At 34.6% G+C, this 20,322-nt stretch overlaps 2 long non-coding RNA genes across 5 annotated transcripts; one reads left to right on the top strand and one right to left on the bottom strand.

Moving 5' to 3' along the window:
* The first annotated feature begins 210 nt into the window (after nt 1-210).
* LOC128229807 (uncharacterized) lies at nt 211-4,402 on the top strand. The gene is made up of 3 exons (XR_008260133.1): nt 211-364; nt 715-864; nt 3,654-4,402. It is a non-coding gene; the product is annotated as an uncharacterized LOC128229807 (long non-coding RNA).
* Nucleotides 4,403-8,290: 3,888 nt separating this feature from the next.
* Nucleotides 8,291-19,999, bottom strand: LOC128232408 (uncharacterized). 4 transcript variants are annotated; one of them, XR_008260525.1, is made up of 11 exons: nt 19,944-19,999; nt 19,032-19,466; nt 18,497-18,655; nt 17,378-17,506; nt 16,808-16,934; nt 15,166-15,264; nt 14,349-14,466; nt 12,548-12,632; nt 11,318-11,464; nt 10,557-10,783; nt 8,291-9,442 (listed from the first exon to the last, which is right to left on the bottom strand). It is a non-coding gene; the product is annotated as an uncharacterized LOC128232408 (long non-coding RNA). The 4 variants fall into 4 exon arrangements; XR_008260524.1 differs by having other exon boundaries at nt 19,925-19,993; XR_008260526.1 differs by having other exon boundaries at nt 19,078-19,466; nt 19,925-19,993.
* Between the last annotated feature and the right edge of the window lie 323 nt (nt 20,000-20,322).

The following is a 20,322-nucleotide window of genomic DNA, read 5'->3' as shown; positions in this document are numbered from 1 at the left end:
TAATTGTAGGGGGCTTCGTTTGTATGAGATTAATGATACAATTTAGAATATTGTTAGTAAATGACTTACAGTTTGAAATGTTTATGAAATATAAAGTGAAAGCAATATAAGATCTAAGCAATGCGAATTATTCACGATTTATATAATCTGTTTTACATTTTATTTGTATTTATTATGATATATTATATAAACTCTATAATGAAACAAATGTAAACGCATTGGTTTTCAGCGTCCACTGTACCGGAAGTGTCGCTCCATGCAACCGGATATTATGATGATGCTTGCAACCGGAAGTGATGCCCCTGCAACCGGAAATGACTCCCTCTGCATCCGGAAGTGGTGCTCCCATCAACGGGCGACCATGGTATGAATTCAACAAAACATGAGTCATTGATGTGAAAACTAATTGATAAAAATATCGCGTATTTAAAATAGCACTGTAATTTGAATACCAATGATACAGCGAAAAAGTAAAATACCACTCAGGGGCGCAGCTGGCCCCCTGTTAATGTGGATTCATAATTGTATTAGGGGAGTTTCGGGATCATGTAGTCAAGTACGCATACTTCAACTTTGGCCGATTATTTTGGTCAGAATCCTGTGTATTCAGCCGCGTACTCGCGTAAAGGCAGCTACGCGCCTGCAACTGTGTAAGAAGAAAATTTAACATGTACAGTAGACTAAAATACAATATTAAATGTTTGATAATTTCAGTGTCCGGACAAGCCAAAAGACCGTCTACTCGGTCCGTTCCACTGACGGGCGGATTGTTTGTTGGCGGACCCGACCCTTTCGACTGCCGGTGGACTCCCATTTGGCAACTATGGTGTCGAGGAACGGATCGTTTTGCATCTAGAAAGTCGGGTAAGTGTAGACCGTTGCTAAACAAAATTGTTGATGGTGATGCTGCTGCTGCTGCTGCTGCTGCTGCTGCTGCTGATGATGATGATGATGATGATGATGATGACGATGCATACAGTATAATGATAGTGTTAGGGGAAAGAACTCCGGACTAGGCACTCTTATGTAGTTACCTATTAATTTTATTTTCACTGTAGTGATTGAATTTCCTTTATTCATTTTTCTTTCCCTCATGCATGTGATCGGGTTCCTTGCAAACCTTGTCACTTTGTCACGGTTTGTTGTATGTCGTCAGTTGTGGAAACAATTTCATGATTTTGTGTGTGCTTCGTTAAGTCTTTTGCTGCTGACTATGAAAAATGAAGTGTTAATGGTCACGAGATCTTTAGAAAAAATATTTTGCTGATCATGATAAGAAACGAAGTGTTTAAGATCTCGTGTTGTTTGGTCAATCTTTTGCTGACGGTGATATGATTTGAATAGTGATCAATATTAATCCTCTGTTCTTTGGGAAAATCTTTTGCTGATGGCGATGAGGAATGCATAGTGTTTCATGAGCTTGCGTTCTTTGGTGAATCATTTGCATTCTCTAGATGATGATGATGATCATGCTGCTGCTGTTGTTGTTGGTGTTGATGATTATCATCATCATCATGTTGCTGCTGTTGATGGGGGTGATGCCGATGATGATTATCATGCTGCTGTTGATGGTGATGATGATGATGATGATGTGGTTATAATTAAATTGCAATTAATGATGATGACTCTTTGGTGATGATGTAGTTTATAATTGCTTTGCTGATGTTGTCATGGATGGTAATGTCATGGTGATCTTAATGGTAATATAATTTCAGTTATTTATTAAGTCATTCATTCAGATATTAATTCAAACACTCGTTCCTTCATGTATTTATTTAATTAGTTAATGCTTGTTTTTCCCATCGATTGTGTGTATTCTTGTTAATGCAAACACTATCTTGGCCATTACGTAATAACCATTCAAGATATCCACATGCAACTTTCTACACATTTTAGCAGTGAGAATGTGCCCATGTGAAGCAAGTCTAATAACTCTTGCTTTAATAAGAGGCTGGCTATGCCCCTTATTTACTGAACAATAATAGACAAGCGTTGACGTTCGTGCCACGGGGCGCACGGTGCTCTTGTGTATGAAGTTTTTATTTTAGTTTAATTACTTTATTGATTTCTTGATTGATTGATTAATTCATTTATTTATTCGCTCATTTATTCATTGGTCGGGTTCCCTGCTTACCATGTCACTTTGGCCCGCTTGGTTGTGTTTCAGGAATTATCAGTAGTAGAAACAATATCCGATGTTGATAAGAAATAAATTGTGTTAATGATCTCATGTTCTTCGGTCAAATCCATGATGATGATGATGATGATGATGGATGATGATGAATGATTGATGATGATGATTGATAATGATGAAACGATGATGATGATAATGATGATCTGGTTCTGCTTCAATTGCCATTTATGATGTTATGGTGATCTTAATGGTGATATAATTGGGTTGTATTTTGTGCTTGATGTACATGATAAGAAGGATGCTATAGTGGTGATTTCCCGTTTTGGTTAAGCTGCTGATGTCGGTGTTTTATGATTCTGAAATTTCGGGTTTGTTGTTGTTGTTGCAGAGTAGTATTGGCATTTGATTTTAATATTTTAAGTTCACCTAATTGTGAATTCCCATTGTTCGCTGACATGTAATTCATCGTTCCTGTATCTAGTTCTGACATATGGGGTCAAAATAGACTGGATATCTTTGAATAAATACTTAATATATGGATAACAGTTATAGAAATCGTTTCTTTTTATCATTGGCACATGCCTTGTACCTGATTTGCGCGATAGTATGGACATTAATGCTTTTAAGCCAGCTGTTGTAGAGGTGATCTACCAAGTCTGTTTAAGTGATGTTCATTGGGTCAGGGTTGGTGCTGTTGTAGAGGTCAGCTACCAAGTCTGTTTAAGTGATGTTCATTGGGTCAGGGTTGGTGCTGTTGTAGAGGTCATCTACCAAGTCTGTTTAAGTGATGTTCATTGGGTCAGGGTTGGTGCTGTTGTAGAGGTCAGCTGCCAAGTCTGTTTAAGGGATGTTCATTGGGTCAGGGTTGGTGCTGTTGTAGAGGTCAGCTACCAAGTCTGTTTAAGTGATGTTCATTGGGTCAGGGTTGGTGCTGTTGTAGAGGTCAGCTGCCAAGTCTGTTTAAGGGATGTTCATTGGGTCAGGGTTGGTGTTCTTGTAGAGGTCAGCTACCAAGTCTGTTTAAGTGATGTTCATTGAGTCTGGGTTGGTGTGATGGTATTGATATAATAATTAATAAGACATGTTTGGTTGATAAAAAACCATTTTAAGGTACTTCCTTTTTCATATTTAGATAATTTGTGTTAAACATTGACTAGTAGTCGTTTCAATCATTTCTCAAATATACCTTTGAACGTCTCTACATGTATTTGCATTTTTCACTGGAACTATTGAACTCAGATATTGGGCAGTCATGGCACTCTCCGTTAAGGCATTGAACCCATATATAAGCTATAGTCCCGTTCGTTTTATATTCATTGATGCCTGGCAACCCCATATATAATAATTAATATTAATAATTTATGGCAGTTTTATTTGTTGAGTAATAGAATGTCAATTAACTTTAGAAAATGTAAATTCCAAATTGTATTTCACTTATTGGTGGTCAAATGCCTTATTCAGAATTTGAGTTCGATGTTATAGTTGTAATGTTTTGAAAATGATGTTTTTTTCCTTTCAGTGAAGAAAATTGGCCATTCCATGAGAACAAACGGACACTTAAACTTTCAATTAATTGATTGTCAAGTTAACAACATTGAAACCTTATTGAATAATAGGAGTCTATTTTCATACCATATACTGTTAATTATTGTTGAGTGTCTATGAATTATGAAAAGTTACCATTAAGGCCACTGTTAATTTATTTCTTGTTTCACTGTTATTTGAAAAGAATGTTTGGTGTGGCTAAACATTAAACATATAAAGCTTTTAATGTGACTGCAAAAAGGGTACACATGTTTTGCCTATGGGATGTTTTCATACTTTTATCAAATAGCCAAAGGAGCTGTATATAATGTTCCTTAATACATACTTTTTACATACATGAATATAATGTAATGTGGTTCGAAAAATGCGAATGATTTCAGTTTTGTATTGGCAAGTATTGTGAAACAAAAATCTCTTAACATTGGCCTTATCTTAGGAAATGTTAGATTATCACGAATTGATGAAATGATTTACTTATGTAATTATTATAGTATGGTTTGAATGTATTTGTTTTGATGAATTCCAATTAATTTATATGATGCAGTATCACACATTTATATGATGCAGTAACACACATTTATATGATGCAGTATCACACATTTATATGATGCAGTATCACACATTTATATGATGCAGTATCACACATTTATATGATGCAGTATCACACATTTATATGATGCAGTATCACACATTTATATGATGCAGTATCACACATTTATATGATTGGATTATTTTTTTGTAAATTTTACAATTTTTGAAACAAGTTTTTTAAGATTAAAGATTTCAGGAAATTCAGATCAAGTATAAATTTTTTAATAATTTGTTTACTGATTTGGCATATACTTTGCAACTATTTAACATATACTTTGCAACTATTTGACGTATACTTTGCAACTATTTGACATATACTTTGCAACTATTTGACATATACTTTGCAACTATTTGACGTATACTTTGCAACTATTTGACATATACTTTGCAACTATTAAAGTATTTGACGTATACTTTGCAACTATTTGACGTATACTTGGCAACTATTTGACGTATATTTTGCAACTATTTGACATATACTTGGCAAATATTTGACGTATACTTTGCAATTAAGCATTTTTGTTTTACCTTTTTAATTTGGAAAGTGTATGAACAGAAAGCCTTCAATTGTTTTAAATTTATTAAGAAAAAACAACAACATGTGAATGGACAGACGAACGAACGGCCGCATTATAAAAAAAATATACAACTAAATGTGTTATTGCATCATATTAATCATTATTTATTTTGTATGTTTGATGACTTTTATGTTGATATGAAACAAAACAAGTTTGTATGATAGTGACAACAATAATAATGCACAAAATATATTTAATTAAAATGTTTTCTCTTTTTCTATAAATATATATTGCAAATCCTTCTTTTTTTCCAATGTGTTAAAACTTCAAAATCTATATAGAAAAAACCTGTTCAAAAATACTTTAAATAGTTTGTACAATCAAACAGTTTATTTCATTTAAATTTTAAAAACAGTAACAGTTATTGTGCTTTCAATGAAGAATCAAGGCGCCAGTTTCTTTATGAAAGTTGTATTTAAATCAGTCAGTGAATTGCTGTAGCTTGCTCACTTGTTATCTCACTCTTGCACTAACTCTGCTTCATGACTTACTTTAGTAATTCACTGACTGAAAACATATTTTATATTGGTATTTGTACAAACTATTTATTTTCTCTAATCAAATAGTCGAGTTACTTTTGGGTCTATGAAACATATTTCAAAATTGTTATTTTTAAAGAACAAAATGCGTTTGGCGTACTAGTTTTAAACCATAAAAAGTATTACATACACGCTTATCTTCATTTCTTTTTAATGTGCATAAACAGTCACAGTGATTGATTTGTTTTGTTTCTTCATGGTAATTTAATGTTTTTCGTTTATGAAATTCTATGTATAAAAGAATAAAATGATGGAACAAAACGTGTTTAATTACTAAAGATTCAAAACGTATTCTCACGTGATGCACATGTATAATACGTCATTAAAATGGCCGATCTTGTGACCTTTTTGTGTACCACGTGATCTCAAGTTTTGATGACGTAGGCAACAAAAAATCACGTGATACACATGTGAAATACGTCATTAAAATGGCCGATCATGTGACCTTTTTGTGTACCACGTGATCTCAAGTTTTGATGACGTACGCAACAAAAAATCACGTGATACACATGTGAAATACGTCATTAAAATGGCCGATCATGTGACCTTTTTGTGTACCACGTGATCTCATGTTTTGATGACGTACGCAACAAAAATCACGTGATACACATGTGAAATACGTCATTAAAATGGCCGATCATGTGACCTTTTTGTGTACCACGTGATCTCAAGTTTTGATGACGTACGCAACAAAAATCACGTGATACACATGTGAAATACGTCATTAAAATGGCCGATCATGTGACCTTTTGGTGTACCACGTGATCTCAAGTTTTGATGACGTACGCAACAAAAAATCACGTGATACACATGTGAAATACGTCATTAAAATGGCCGATCATGTGACCTTTTTGTGTACCACGTGATCTCCAGTTTTGATGACGTACGCAACAAAAAATCACGTGATACACATGTGAAATACGTCATTAAAATGGCCGATCATGTGACCTTTTGGTGTACCACGTGATCTCAAGTTTTGATGACGTACGCAACAAAAATCACGTGATACACATGTGAAATACGTCATTAAAATGGCCGATCATGTGACCTTTTGGTGTACCACGTGATCTCAAGTTTTGATGACGTACGCAACAAAAAATCACGTGATACACATGTGAAATACGTCATTAAAATGGCCGATCATGTGACCTTTTTGTGTACCACGTGATCTCCAGTTTTGATGACGTACGCAACAAAAAATCACGTGATACACATGTGAAATACGTCATTAAAATAGCCGATCATGTGACCTTTTTGTGTACCACGTGATCTCAAGTTTTGATGACGTAGGCAACAAAAAATCACGTGATACACATGTGAAATACGTCATTAAAATGGCCGATCATGTGACCTTTTGGTGTACCACGTGATCTCAAGTTTTGATGACGTACGCAACAAAAAAATCACGTGATACACATGTGAAATACGTCATTAAAATGGCCGATCATGTGACCTTTTTGTGTACCACGTTATCTCAAGTTTTGATGACGTACGCAACAAAAATCACGTGATACACATGTGAAATACGTCATTAAAATGGCCGATCATGTGACCTTTTTGTGTACCACGTGATCTCAAGTTTTGATGACGTACGTAACAAAAATCACGTGATACACATGTGAAATACGTCATTAAAATGGCCGATCATGTGACCTTTTGGTGTACCACGTGATCTCAAGTTTTGATGACGTACGCAACAAAAAATCACGTGATACACATGTGAAATACGTCATTAAAATGGCCGATCATGTGACCTTTTTGTGTACCACGTGATCTCAAGTTTTGGTGACGTACGCAACAAAAAATCACGTGATACACATGTGAAATACGTCATTAAAATGACCGATCATGTGACCTTTTTGTGTACCACGTGATCTCCAGTTTTGATGACGTACGCAACAAAAAATCACGTGATACACATGTGAAATACGTCATTAAAATGGCCGATCATGTGACCTTTTTGTGTACCACGTGATCTCAAGTTTTGATGACATACGCAACAAAAATCACGTGATACACATGTGAAATACGTCATTAAAATGGCCGATCATGTGACCTTTTTGTGTACCACGTGATCTCCAGTTTTGATGACGTACGCAACAAAAAATCACGTGATACACATGTGAAATACGTCATTAAAATGGCCGATCATGTGACCTTTTTGTGTACCACGTGATCTCAAGTTTTGATGACGTAGGCAACAAAAAATCACGTGATCCACATGTGAAATACGTCATTAAAATGGCCGATCATGTGACCTTTTTTGTGTACCACGTGATCTCAAGTTTTGATGACGTACGCAACAAAATTCACGTGATCATGTGACCTTTTTGTGTACCACGTTATCTCTAGTTTTGATGACGTACGCAACAAAAAATCACGTGATCCACATGTGAAATACGTCATTAAAATGGCCGATCATGTGACCTTTTTGTGTACCACGTGATCTCCAGTTTTGATGACGTACGCAACAAAAAATCACGAGAAACACATGTGAAATACGTCATTAAATGGTCGATCATGTGACCTTGTGTATCACGTTAACTTAAGTTTTGATGACGTATGCAACAAAATTGTCACGTAGTGTACATGTGAAATACGTGTTTAAAATGGCCGATCATGTGACCTTTTAGTGTATCACGTTAACACAAGTTTTGATGACGTATGCAACAAAAATCACGAGCTACATATGTGAAATACGTCATTAAATGGTCGATCATGTGATATTTTTGTGTATCACGTGAACACAAGTTTTGATCATGCATACAACAAAAATCACTTGGTACACATGTGAAAAACGTCATTAAAATGGCCGATCATGTGACCTTTTAGTGTATCAAATGATCTCAAGTTTTAATGACGTATGCAACAAAATATTTTTGTGTACACATGTTCTCAAGTTTTAATGACGTATACAACAAATCTATCACCTGATACACACGTGCCATTTAACCAGCAGATCATGTGATTTTTTTATCATATACAGATCATGTTTAACACAATTTAATGACGTACGGTACCACATGATTGACTTCATTGAAGATCAGGTGTTTATTTGCGAACCAACAGCTTTGTTGACATAGGTACCTTATTGCCAGGTATAATACGTCATTAAAACTGATCTTTTTTCTTATATGTGTGTAACTATAATAAAACTGCATTTAATGCGATACACAATAAAATTACGTAAAACATGTGTAGCATTTTTGTTGTTGATATAATGAGTACGAATTAATGGTTTCACCGTCTGAATAACCTGGTGTCACACAAGTAATATGCAAGCTTGGTGAATGAGACTTGGTACATGAATGGACAATTGTGGTTACTATGGCAACAAAAAAAATGAAAACACATTTTTGACTGCATTTGTTGTAACTCCAAGTTTAAAAAGCTACATTCATGAAACTCGGGAAATAGAAAAGTACTTATTTGACGCAGAGAAATGTGGTTGCTATGGCAACAAAATAGTGTGAATGTATTTCTGTCTATCAATAATAATGGATCCTGTGATCACTCCGAGTATGTAAGCTAGGTATATAAAATTTGTGAGAATAGTGAGATTATGCATGTCAGGTTTCCATGATGATTAAATAGTTTCAATGTCTCCGTTTGCTCGTGAACAATTATTCTGTGATAACTCAAGAAGTACGCAAGCCAGGTATATTAAACATTGTTTTTAGGGGCCGGCCAAAAGCAAACTATGCACATCATTTAAAACAAGTGTTTAGTACTTTTTTGTACTTTTGATTACCGGAGGGGAACTGTTGTATTGCTAGCAATACTCAGTGACTTGTTTATACATAAATGTAAATCAATAATAATCATTGCAAAACAATTGAAAACAGTTTACAATAACACAGTTCAGAGGAGAAAATAACACAGTTCTATGGTGTGCCAATGAACAAAATGAGTGTGTGATATCAGTTAATGTTCATTTCATTTAACAGTTTCCATTGCTGGCAAAATACATCATCAACACTGACGTCACTGCTGGAGGTCCCCGTGAAGAACTCTAGGTTAAACGTCATGAAAGGTGCGGCCTCTCTGCATTGTGACTGGAAATAAACCAATGTGCCGGATATATGCCAGATATGTGTGAGATATATGCCGGATATGTGTGAGATATATGCCGGATATGTGATGGATATATGCCAGATATGTGTGAGATATATGCCGGATATGTGTGAGATATATGATGGATATGTGCTGGATATATGCCGGATATGTGATGGATTTATACCAGATATGTGATGGATATATGCCAGATATGTGATGGATATGTGTGACATGTGATGGATATTAGATGAAAAAATGCCAGATATGTGATGGATATGTGGGATATGCCGGATATGTGATAAATATATGCCAGATATGTGCGAGATATATGCCAGATATGTGTGAGATATATGCTGGATATGTGATGGATATATGCCGGATATATGTGAGATATATGCTGGATATGTGATGGATATATGCTGAATATGTGATGGATATATGCTGGATATGTGATGGATATAGGCCAGATATGAGAGGGAAATGTGATGGATATATGCGGGATATGGATGTATGCCGGATATAGGCCGGATATGTGTGGGATATGTGATGGATATATGCCAGATATGTGCGGGATATGTAATGGATATATGCCGGATATGTGGTGGATATATGCAGGATATATGCCAGATATGTGATGGATACATGCCGGATATGTAATGGATATATGCCAGATATGTGATGGATATATGCCAGATATGTGATGGATATATGTCGGATATGAGATGGATATATGCCCGATATGTGCGGGATATGTGATGGATATATGCCGGATATGTGGGGATATGCCGGATATGTGATAAATATATGCCAGATATGTGCGAGATATATGCCGGATATGTGATGGATATATGCCGGATATGTGATGGATAAATGCCGGAAATGTGTGGGATATGTGACGGATAATTTGCTGGATATGTGACAGATATGTGACATATTTGCTTTTATGCATGTATACTCAAGATTGATACCCAAATTTTCTTTTTGTGGGAAAACACCACTTTAAAATCAATTATAGTCAAGTACTTTACTCCAGTTATTTCCAAGACCATTCTGATACTTATTTATTACAAAATCATTAGAACTGTACAGAAGATATTTTATGACTAAACACACATATGTATATATTTTGGTTCCTCGGCCAATGTTAATTGCAGTGCACTTGCAATAGCCTCGACCAGGGAGAGCTCTGCAGATCTTCACAGATGGGTTGGCGGTGTTAGCTGCTATTCCGGAAACGCCTGCCTCATTCCCCTCAGCTTGCATGACCTGCCCCTCTACACTGTCAGCATGTGAATTCGTTGACAGACATTTACAGGCTTAGTAGCTTATTCTGCTGACACCTGAATATAATTAACGAAACAGATCTATACTATTATTATATCTACCGTAATATAAATTTTGTAAAAAAATATGTAGTTCTGAAAAACATATTTTCCTTGTTTTGTTATATCTATCTGTACTATAACATGGAAGATTTTCGACATATTCTGCAAGCTAACCTGGCAGAAATATAATGCTCCTTCTGCATTTATAATCTCTCCATCATGTATTTATCTTTATTAGATAGGAATATTATGTCAATGATTCTTATACGTAATATTAACTTTATATATTATGCACACATTTTTAATAAGATAATTTATGACGGCTTTGCAGCCCGAGATATTTAATACAATAAATAAAGAAAATTCTGTGTATTAATTTTAACCTTGTAGAAAACAAAGTATTTATTTCTGTCCTGGGCTCACAATACATAAGCACAAAATCTTCGTACAAATTTGTTTAAGCCGAAATATCTGGAAAACCATTCAATGATTTGTGTTCCAACTTTTATGTTGCCATCATTATAATTAGTTCTTGCTTATGAGACTTACGAGGATAACACACAGTAGTCATTGGTGTAACAGGAGATGTCGCCTGAGCACGGAAACTGCAATCTCTCACTAATAGTGGTCAAAAGTTTTTGTTTAACACCAGCATCATGTGATGACCCAAAGGACCTCGCATCAACGTCTTTACATCTAAATTATAAATATTGCAGAAATATGAGGAAAGCGATTCAATGAACGTGTCATAATAGGACTGTTGGTCGTGACTAGTACCCCAAAACCAACAAGGGTCATCTACTGGTCAAGGTAATCTCAGTGGTCGAAATTAACACAAGCCCGCAAGCCCTGCACTGGTAAAATATTTTTTGGGCTTGCTCAAATTCTGAATTTTATATAGCAGGGCTTGTTAAAAAATTTGACGCCAAGCACTAGTATAAGAATTCAAGCTTGTTCATCGGAAAGTCTAATTTCAATGACTTGGAATCTACCTCTGAAGTTTGATGGTCCTTGGGGAAACTGTTTAAGAGTTAAAGTGTAAAAAAAGTTATTCTCAGACAGTATGATAACTATATGCCACTCTTTGAAGGCAATTAACAACTACAAAGGAAAAGGGACTCAAATGCTGATGGCAGTAAACACACATAAAAATACATGCCAAAATTAAACTGTTTTGAACTTTTGATATCGTTTGTTTTATTTGTCAGTGAATCTTCCACCAGTTTACGATAGATTGTAGTTAAATGCCGCTTTTCAATTTTTTACCTCAAATACAAATACAAGCTTCCAGCATGCATGGGAGAACACTCACAGATCTGTGCAGGCATCTAGTAAATGAAACGACGACTAGATTTTATGAAGAGGAACCAAATAATAAAAAACTGGCCTGTAAGCAATATAAACATAAATCATGCTTTCATCACATGTTTTAAACATTATCAAAACTATTTTTATGTTTTAGAATGATGCAGCTTGCATTTTCACCATAAGTATCAAAGCACTGCTTGATTTTCATTATATATCATAACTAGAGACACACAAGTGGATGCAACATTTACCTGTTTTGTCAGTCAATCAAATGGCATCATTCGATTGCAATCGAAAAAAAATAAAATTAAAGACAAACACATATGCATACGACATGTAACATGTGGATATTCTGGACAGTTCTGAGTTATGACCAGGATGACAGTTTTCATCATCATCATCATCATCATCATCATCATCATCATCATCATCATCATCATCATCGTTTTCAACACAATCATCAATACTTACAAAAATGTCTGTATGCAAAACGCTAACAGGACTTCTTCCATCAGTGGACAGGGCCGGGTCTATGGTAAGCTGGCATGTGCAGAAACTGAAAAGATAATACATGAAATAACAAGATCGGTCATAGACTGTCATATCCTCCACCGAATGAAAAACAGTATAAATTCCCCTTACAACAAATGATCATAATTAATCAATTGACAACAAAAATATCGCTGGAGGCGATGGATGCTCCCATACCCTCAATTTCTATGAAAAGGCAGAAATTGTCATACAATGTGATTGTAGAAGGTAAATGGTTTTAGCATTATTATACACTGGGAAAATTAATTACATGGAAAAATGTGGGCAGGTTTTGGAATTAAATTTTAAAGTAAATTTTATGCAATGAAATAAAAAGCAGCAATTGAAATCTCAAATATCGAAAATATGGCCTTGTTGTTCTCTGATTCTCAAAAACTCAGAAAAGTTGAATTTCTGGGGAGATAATTAAAATAAAATGGAGGGCAGGATTATGATTCTTACAGGCCGGCAACCAAGTTTTGGTGAAAATATAAGAAAAAATATAGGAAATTTTGAACAAAAATATAGGAGTTTTTGGCTTTTTCTGGGCAAAATATAGGAATTTTAAGGCTGAAAAATTAACATTAAGGGATATGCAAGTTAACATTTTCTTAATTGTTTATTGACTATTATAATCATAAATTTTGTGTTTCACTTTCAACATTCCTCAAACCTCTCCATCAAGGCAGAATATGCTGCAGCAGCACAACTGCGGTCATCAAAGTGGACACCTTTAAGCTCTGATGTTTGGAATATACTCTTCATCAAAGGTGTTCAAATTGATAACCATGGGTGTACAACAACAATTCTGAATGGTGGTGATGGTTTGTAGAACAAATGACAGTCTTAAACTGCAAATAAACAATATCTAAAGGCAGTATTAATCTTTTGAATGTTTTCAAACATATAACAGCGTCACTTTTTAAGAAAAATATAGGAAAAAAATCCAAATTATAGGAAAATATAGGAAATATAGGTTTTTAAATATATAGGAAATTTCTTAAAAATATAGGAAAATATAGGAATATAAGAATTGGTTGACGGCCTGTTCTTTAATAATGCACTTCCACTCATTGCCATATATCTACATTTCAAGTTTTATTTCAATCAGTCTTAAGACCAAGATTTATTTCAATCCCATCATAGTTTTGAAGTTATTCTCCGGACAAGGGTGTGACAGAAAGATGGACGGATAAAGCTTTGCACGTCTCTTAAAAGATATCCATTTAGTAACACAGTTTGAAGTCAAAGTTATGTTCCGAGCAAAATATAAGTATGAAAATTAACAAAGGGCTATAACTAAAAAAATACTGCACCAAGAGTTATGGTTCCTGTGCAGTGCACTTATCCTGGATGAGATCTATCTGTATATGAAGTTTAAAGTCTATACCTCAAAGACCAAGTTATGCTGTATGCTCAAAAAGTTATTACCAAAAATGTTGATGACAAATGAGGAAATATAAATCAAACTGGTATAAAGAAGCTGGGGAAAAGTGGCTATATTAGCCTTTTAAAGCAATATAAGCCTTATAATGCTATTAAAAGTGAAGATTTGGCAAGTTCAAATATAAGAACAAATATCAAAAGTTTAAGTTTCGTGAACTACCGATCATGATGACTATATCTCAACTTTGTTTCTTTTAAGAGAGACAGACATATAGTAACAGGCAGCACAAAATTTGTAGGCATACAAAAACATCAAATGTCCTCTTCACAACCTCTCGCCCTCGCCTGCACTTACTATTGCACTGCTCTTCCTCTGGTTGGCTAGACGGAGTCTTCATGTCAACAGTATTTTTGGGAGGGGCCTTGAACCCACTGTCTCCAAGGGCAACATCGTTCACAGTCTCAAAATAGTCCTTAAATGAACATTTAACATGTAACTGTGTATGAGCATTACATTGAGTTCCTTTAGAGTTGAAGTAGAAAATACGGTAACCACTATAATGATCAACTATTAAAATAATTGAATTAAGTTATGTTCAGCAGCTATTTGGTATTAGTTGACTAACTAAATGATTTCATTGTCATAAGCATTATGTTCTACTAAAAGTATATCTTTCAAAACAGTAAATTTCACATTGTGAACATTTAAATGACATGAAAATAATGCAACAATGTTATAATTTAGTAGTGATAGGGGTATTTTCTTCAAATAATTCTAACACTGAAAAAAATACCCCTATCACTTATCAATTAGTCAATTAGACAGTGTTGCATACAAGTCTAAGGCCACAACAATTATTATGTAAAAGACAAATATGATATTTATATGTATCATATAAGTAATGAAAAACACAAGGGCAGTAAGATTATACTGGTCAAAACAGAAGTACAGAATTAAGATAAGTATGGCTGCTTGCCAATAATGCACACCCAGGCAAACATTTCAGTTTGGCACAGCTTCTGTTTAAATCAACTGATGAACCTGTGGCTGACTCATGATTTACAATGACATGATTTACAAAAACAAATGTGATTTGAAACTGCTTTCCCGTGAGCAAAAAAAACAACTAATGTGGGTTAAAAGTTAGCTTACTATTGATATAGTCACTCACTTTTATACATTACGAGAAACTTGTAACTTAAACATGGAGTTCCTGAAAACACAAGCGTCTCATCATAACCCAGGTGACCTCACATCATCTTCTTTACATCTATAATTACAAATGATCATAATGTTCATAAAATTTCTCTGTTTCAACTGCTACCTGATGTACTTGTGTCAAAGGACTACTTCATGAACAAATAAGAAAATATTTCAAATCAAGAACTAACAGTTTGCCATAATACAATTATATAAGTACATCTCAATGGCTATATGCTTTCTATAAAGATTTACTTAGGCCTAAAAAAAAATACATTTAGTTCGGGTTACCCGACCCTACCTACGGAATAGGCGCCGACCCTACCGTTTTTATAGTCAGTTTGAAAAAAAAAATCAAAAATGAAAAAAAAAAAAAAAAAAAAAAAAGAAATCTCGTTTTTTTTTTTAAATTGCTTTTTAATATTAAGTTTAAACCTTAAATGCTTATACAGAAGATAGTTTTAACACCATTCTCCAATGATGAAAATTATTTTCTTATATAAAACCTAATTAAAAAAATAAATAAAAAAAATAAAAGGCCTACCTACCCTACCTATTTTTTTTAAGGATGTAACCCTAACCAAACAATTTTTTTTTTTAGGCCTTATTTATTTCACAATGTAACCATCGTTTATAAATGTTTCATTTTAAAATTAAAGATAATTTACTATTCCAGTAATCAAAACACTTTTTAACAGAATATGGTTATGTACAAAGTTATATAATTTCTATAAATCAAACCTCTTACATTACATAAAGCAATTAAAATATAATTTTTTTCTCCAAATATTAAACAACAGTTAATCAATAAAAAATAAAATTTTCTCATTCCTCGGACATTTACATCTTAAGCACCTACAATATATGGCATCTTGCATTTACGGAAGAAGCCTTTCTTTAATATTGTTTGTCCATCTTTCTATTTACTGAAGCCCTGTACAAAATCCGGCTTACGTGTATGCCCTCAGGTCAGATTTTTCTGTCCACTCGGACTAGAAACATATGTCAGGTATATATTATTACTGTTTATCAAGGCAATACAAGAAAAAGCCTGCAAGCCAAAAATTAATCCTCGGCTTGTCGGCTTTTTTTTTATATAAAGTGAGGCTTGTTGGTTATAATCTTATACTACATACCTCACATGTTAACACATGTTTGAATGGTCAAGAAGTGTCACATGATGAGTGTGCAAAAAATGATATATATACTCCAAAAGTAATAACGACTTCTTTTTTCCCTTCATGTTTTTCCATCCATAACCACCAACCATCATAAATTTTCCCCTGCTAGATCAGCAACTGAGTTAAGAGACTTCAGTTTCAGTCAATATGTAGTATTGCCGTCCCCTTGATATAGCAGTGCCTACTTTCTAGTGATAGTCGAATAGTGGAGTCCAAGTTCTGCCCAATTCCCCACCTTTTAAAACATAAACATTCCCCATCTTTGTTTCAAAATTCCCCTTAATGTCCTAACATGAAGAAAAGTGACCAACGGGCAAAAATTGCTAAGATAGAGAAATTTCCTCTACAATATGTGGACACTAATTTAAATTGTATAACATCATTTAAACAGAAGAAAACAGTAATACATAATTAATTTTTTGAAATTATTACCAAGGGTTTTCAGCATTCGGGATGAAACACAGCTTGCAGAAACCTGCGTAAGACTAAAATTGGAATGTGCGATGACATGGGTATCTGCCATCTCCTTTTTAAGCCAAGCACCGGGACCAACAAGGACCTGAAACAAATATTCATTTAAGACTCTGAATAGCAGACACCAGTAGTACATTATACATAGTTTTTACAATTTAGTTTTTCTGTTAATAAATATGGAACCAGTATGATAGCATCACTACTGTATCGTTACAACAGCATTGACTGTCAAAATTTTAATGCGTAACCTTCAATTTTGTTGTGCATTATTATATTGAACCTGCAATTTTGTTATTAACTGCATCTGCGTAATGTCTCATAGTATTATGAACATTCAGCATGCAGAGTACTTGAATACAAGACTAATGCACAGAAACTAAGATCATGTTATTGTTCCACATGATGCCCTTACCATGTGTTTCATGGTTTCTCAAAAAGGATACACCGTACTGGGAGTGATAATACAAGCACTCTTTACAATTTAACTAAAATAAAGTAGTATAAACTATAGAACAGCTGTCAAAACACCTGAAAAGTTCTGGAAATGAGCCAACGCCGGGGTAGAGGTGCTGGAGCTGCTTGAAGGTGGTAACCATGTGCCATCCAGCCTACGTCATGGCAGGAGAAAGTCAGCAGCATTGATGAACCCACTATGATCTGAAATGACAAAATACTGTAGAAATTTTGAAAGTGCTACATATCAATAAAAAAAATAAAGATAAAATAATTACCAAACAAATTTTGCTTTACTTGTTGGTATTTGAGTTGGGAGAAATATGCACCAATAGTATCATCTTCATGGGTCTATCATTAAAAAATTCTTAGTAAAGTACCTGTAATGTTCACTTTACCTCTTGCCCAGGTCTTAAGGGATAGAATGTTTATTTTTTCATAAGGTGTAAAGAAATGTTTTGTTCGTTTTGGTTAACCCGACCCTACCTAAAAAAAGCTGCTGACCCTAACAATTTTTTCCCCATTCCCATAACAATTTTTTATTTGTCCGCAAATTATTTTATTTCTCTGCGAAAAAAGAGTGCTTCAAAGGGAAATAAGGGCATCAATTTTGTAAGGAATTTAATTGGAAACAATAATTGCTTAATTGGTAATATTCAAGCAAGACATTTATTTCTCATTTTATTGTTATGATAAATAGGATTTATTCTGCTTAATTAAAGAATGGTGTATATATTGTGTTTTTCACTATACATCAAATCAGTATTCTTTCGGCTAATATAAATGGAACGAAAAAGATCTGATATATATTTTGTTTTAAATTAAGCCGCATACTAATATTTCTGCATTTTTTTATGCTAGCTTTGACAGTTTTTTTCAATTCAGCAGGAGGTGCATCTTTTTTATCGTTTTCAGAATCGGAAAAAAGCATAATGAGATATTAAATGTGATAAAAGAATCTGACACTTGTCATCATATAATACACAATATTATTCCATTCATTCAGTACAAATGATTGTAAGCACACCAAAAACTAACTACATATAATAATATTAAAACTGTTTGCTGTATTGTGATGACCACCACAACCTTTAAGTTTGGCTATATTTTTTTTTTAATATTGACACCCTCCTTTTAAACATCATATTCTTTGTATTATTTAAAAACATCATCAATTATTAAACTCATCATTACCAGAATGGATGCCTTGTGCTTCCTAGCCTTGTCGGATCCGCAGAATGGTTTAACGGGATGACGCCAGACACAAAGTTCTGGCCGTACACTTTCACCAAGGCCCAGCATCTTCCCAGAACCACACACTGCATGTCCAGTAGATGCACCAAGCTTCTCGTGCTGAAAATAATAAAAACAATATGAACATATGTTGATGATGATATTTAAAATTGTCCATACATTGCAGTGGCATAGCTTCCACTAGGCTTAAAGGCCTGCACATCATTTCTTCCTGTAAAGAAAGAACAAATACTAACCCTTATTTAAATCTTTTGTGATATTTTATGTTAGTTTCCCCTTCAGACTAATGTCGAAATGCGCCATTAGGCAGAATATGTATAAAAAAATCAGATGAACATGGATGCCCCCAGACCCAAGGCCAATTATAAGTTTGAAGTCTGCACAACAAAATTGGTCTAGCTACGCCCCTACATTAAATGATAATTATTTAAGATTATTTCAAGTACAAGCTACAGACCCTCAGATTGTTACTCACGATCATGGTTAATTATAAAACCATTGCTAAAAGCAGTGTTCATCACCAGCCAACATCCAGACGAGGAGGACAATCTTCCAGCACCTCATGTTTTATGCATTGGGGACATTCTGGATCCGAACATCTTCACCCAGGTTGAAGGATTTACCCAGGATCCTCACAGGTTCCATCTCCATCAGACTGTCTTTTCGTGGGCCAAACGACAGAGGCAGCATCACTAGTTGGAGGCCCTCATCGGTAGTGGCGTCAATGATGTTGTTGGACTTGTGAATGTGACAATGGTGAAAGGTGTTGTATATAATAGTGTTGTTGTTGGCAGCATGGCTTTTATCAGGGATGGTGCTAGTGTTGCCAACATCTACGACAAAAACAAAGGCCATTTCAACTGCCATGCAGTTGTCGCTCTCTAGATAGTGATCAACTGCTCCTGCACCCCTGTTCAATAAAATTGTGATTAAATTAAAAAATTATATTGGCTCCTCATGTATATAGGGAAATACAGGGGCAAGTTGGCTTCCGTAAGAAAAAAATACAGAATAATAGTATTATAAAACTGAACTGTTATTCCTTTGGTTTAGTACTAGTTACAATTCCCCCATCATTATATCAGGGATTATTTGTGCCTTCTTGGTACTTTACTGTTTGCTTGGGGGCATGGGAGAGTGGCATAACCATGCACCTAGTCTATACAAGCTATTACATGTATATACTGTATATGCACATCATTTGATTATAGAATGGCGTCTGTCGGTTACGTTGAATGTGCACGATATGCACGTGTATTTAGTGGACTGCACATGTATTCAGGTTGAATTTTTTAATGCATTATTACAATAGCATATTTTGACTGATGACTGAACAAAAACGGCAGAGTTATACATGCAGAGACATACATGTTATATACTGGCTCACCAGGTCATTAAAGAGTGTTGGTTTACTTCGGCATTGGCGCACTTGGTATTGTCGACCGGATGTTTATCGAGTATCAAAAACTACACTCTACTGTACGAGATGTTTTCCGTACAATATCGTATTGACAGGTTTCCCGTACAATGTCGTATCGACAGTAACTTCGTCGATGGTGGTGAGTCGGTCAGATTTTGCGCATTGTTCTGATTTGCGTTTTAAACATGGTGTAGTGGTAGAAATAACAACTGAAAAAGTGTTTACTAGTTTAAGTGTAAAAGTGACCACTTTTCTTGTCAGTATTAACATATCAAGTCAGGTAATACATTGGAAGTATGTAGTTTTTATTGGTATTCCAAAGTGCCCATTCCGTCGTATGAAATCA

The sequence above is a fragment of the Mya arenaria genome, chromosome 4, assembly GCF_026914265.1.
Source record: "Mya arenaria isolate MELC-2E11 chromosome 4, ASM2691426v1".
Classification (NCBI taxonomy): domain Eukaryota; kingdom Metazoa; phylum Mollusca; class Bivalvia; order Myida; family Myidae; genus Mya; species Mya arenaria.
Note: the sequence above shows the minus strand (reverse complement) of the source record. Positions and strands in the feature narration are given on the sequence as shown.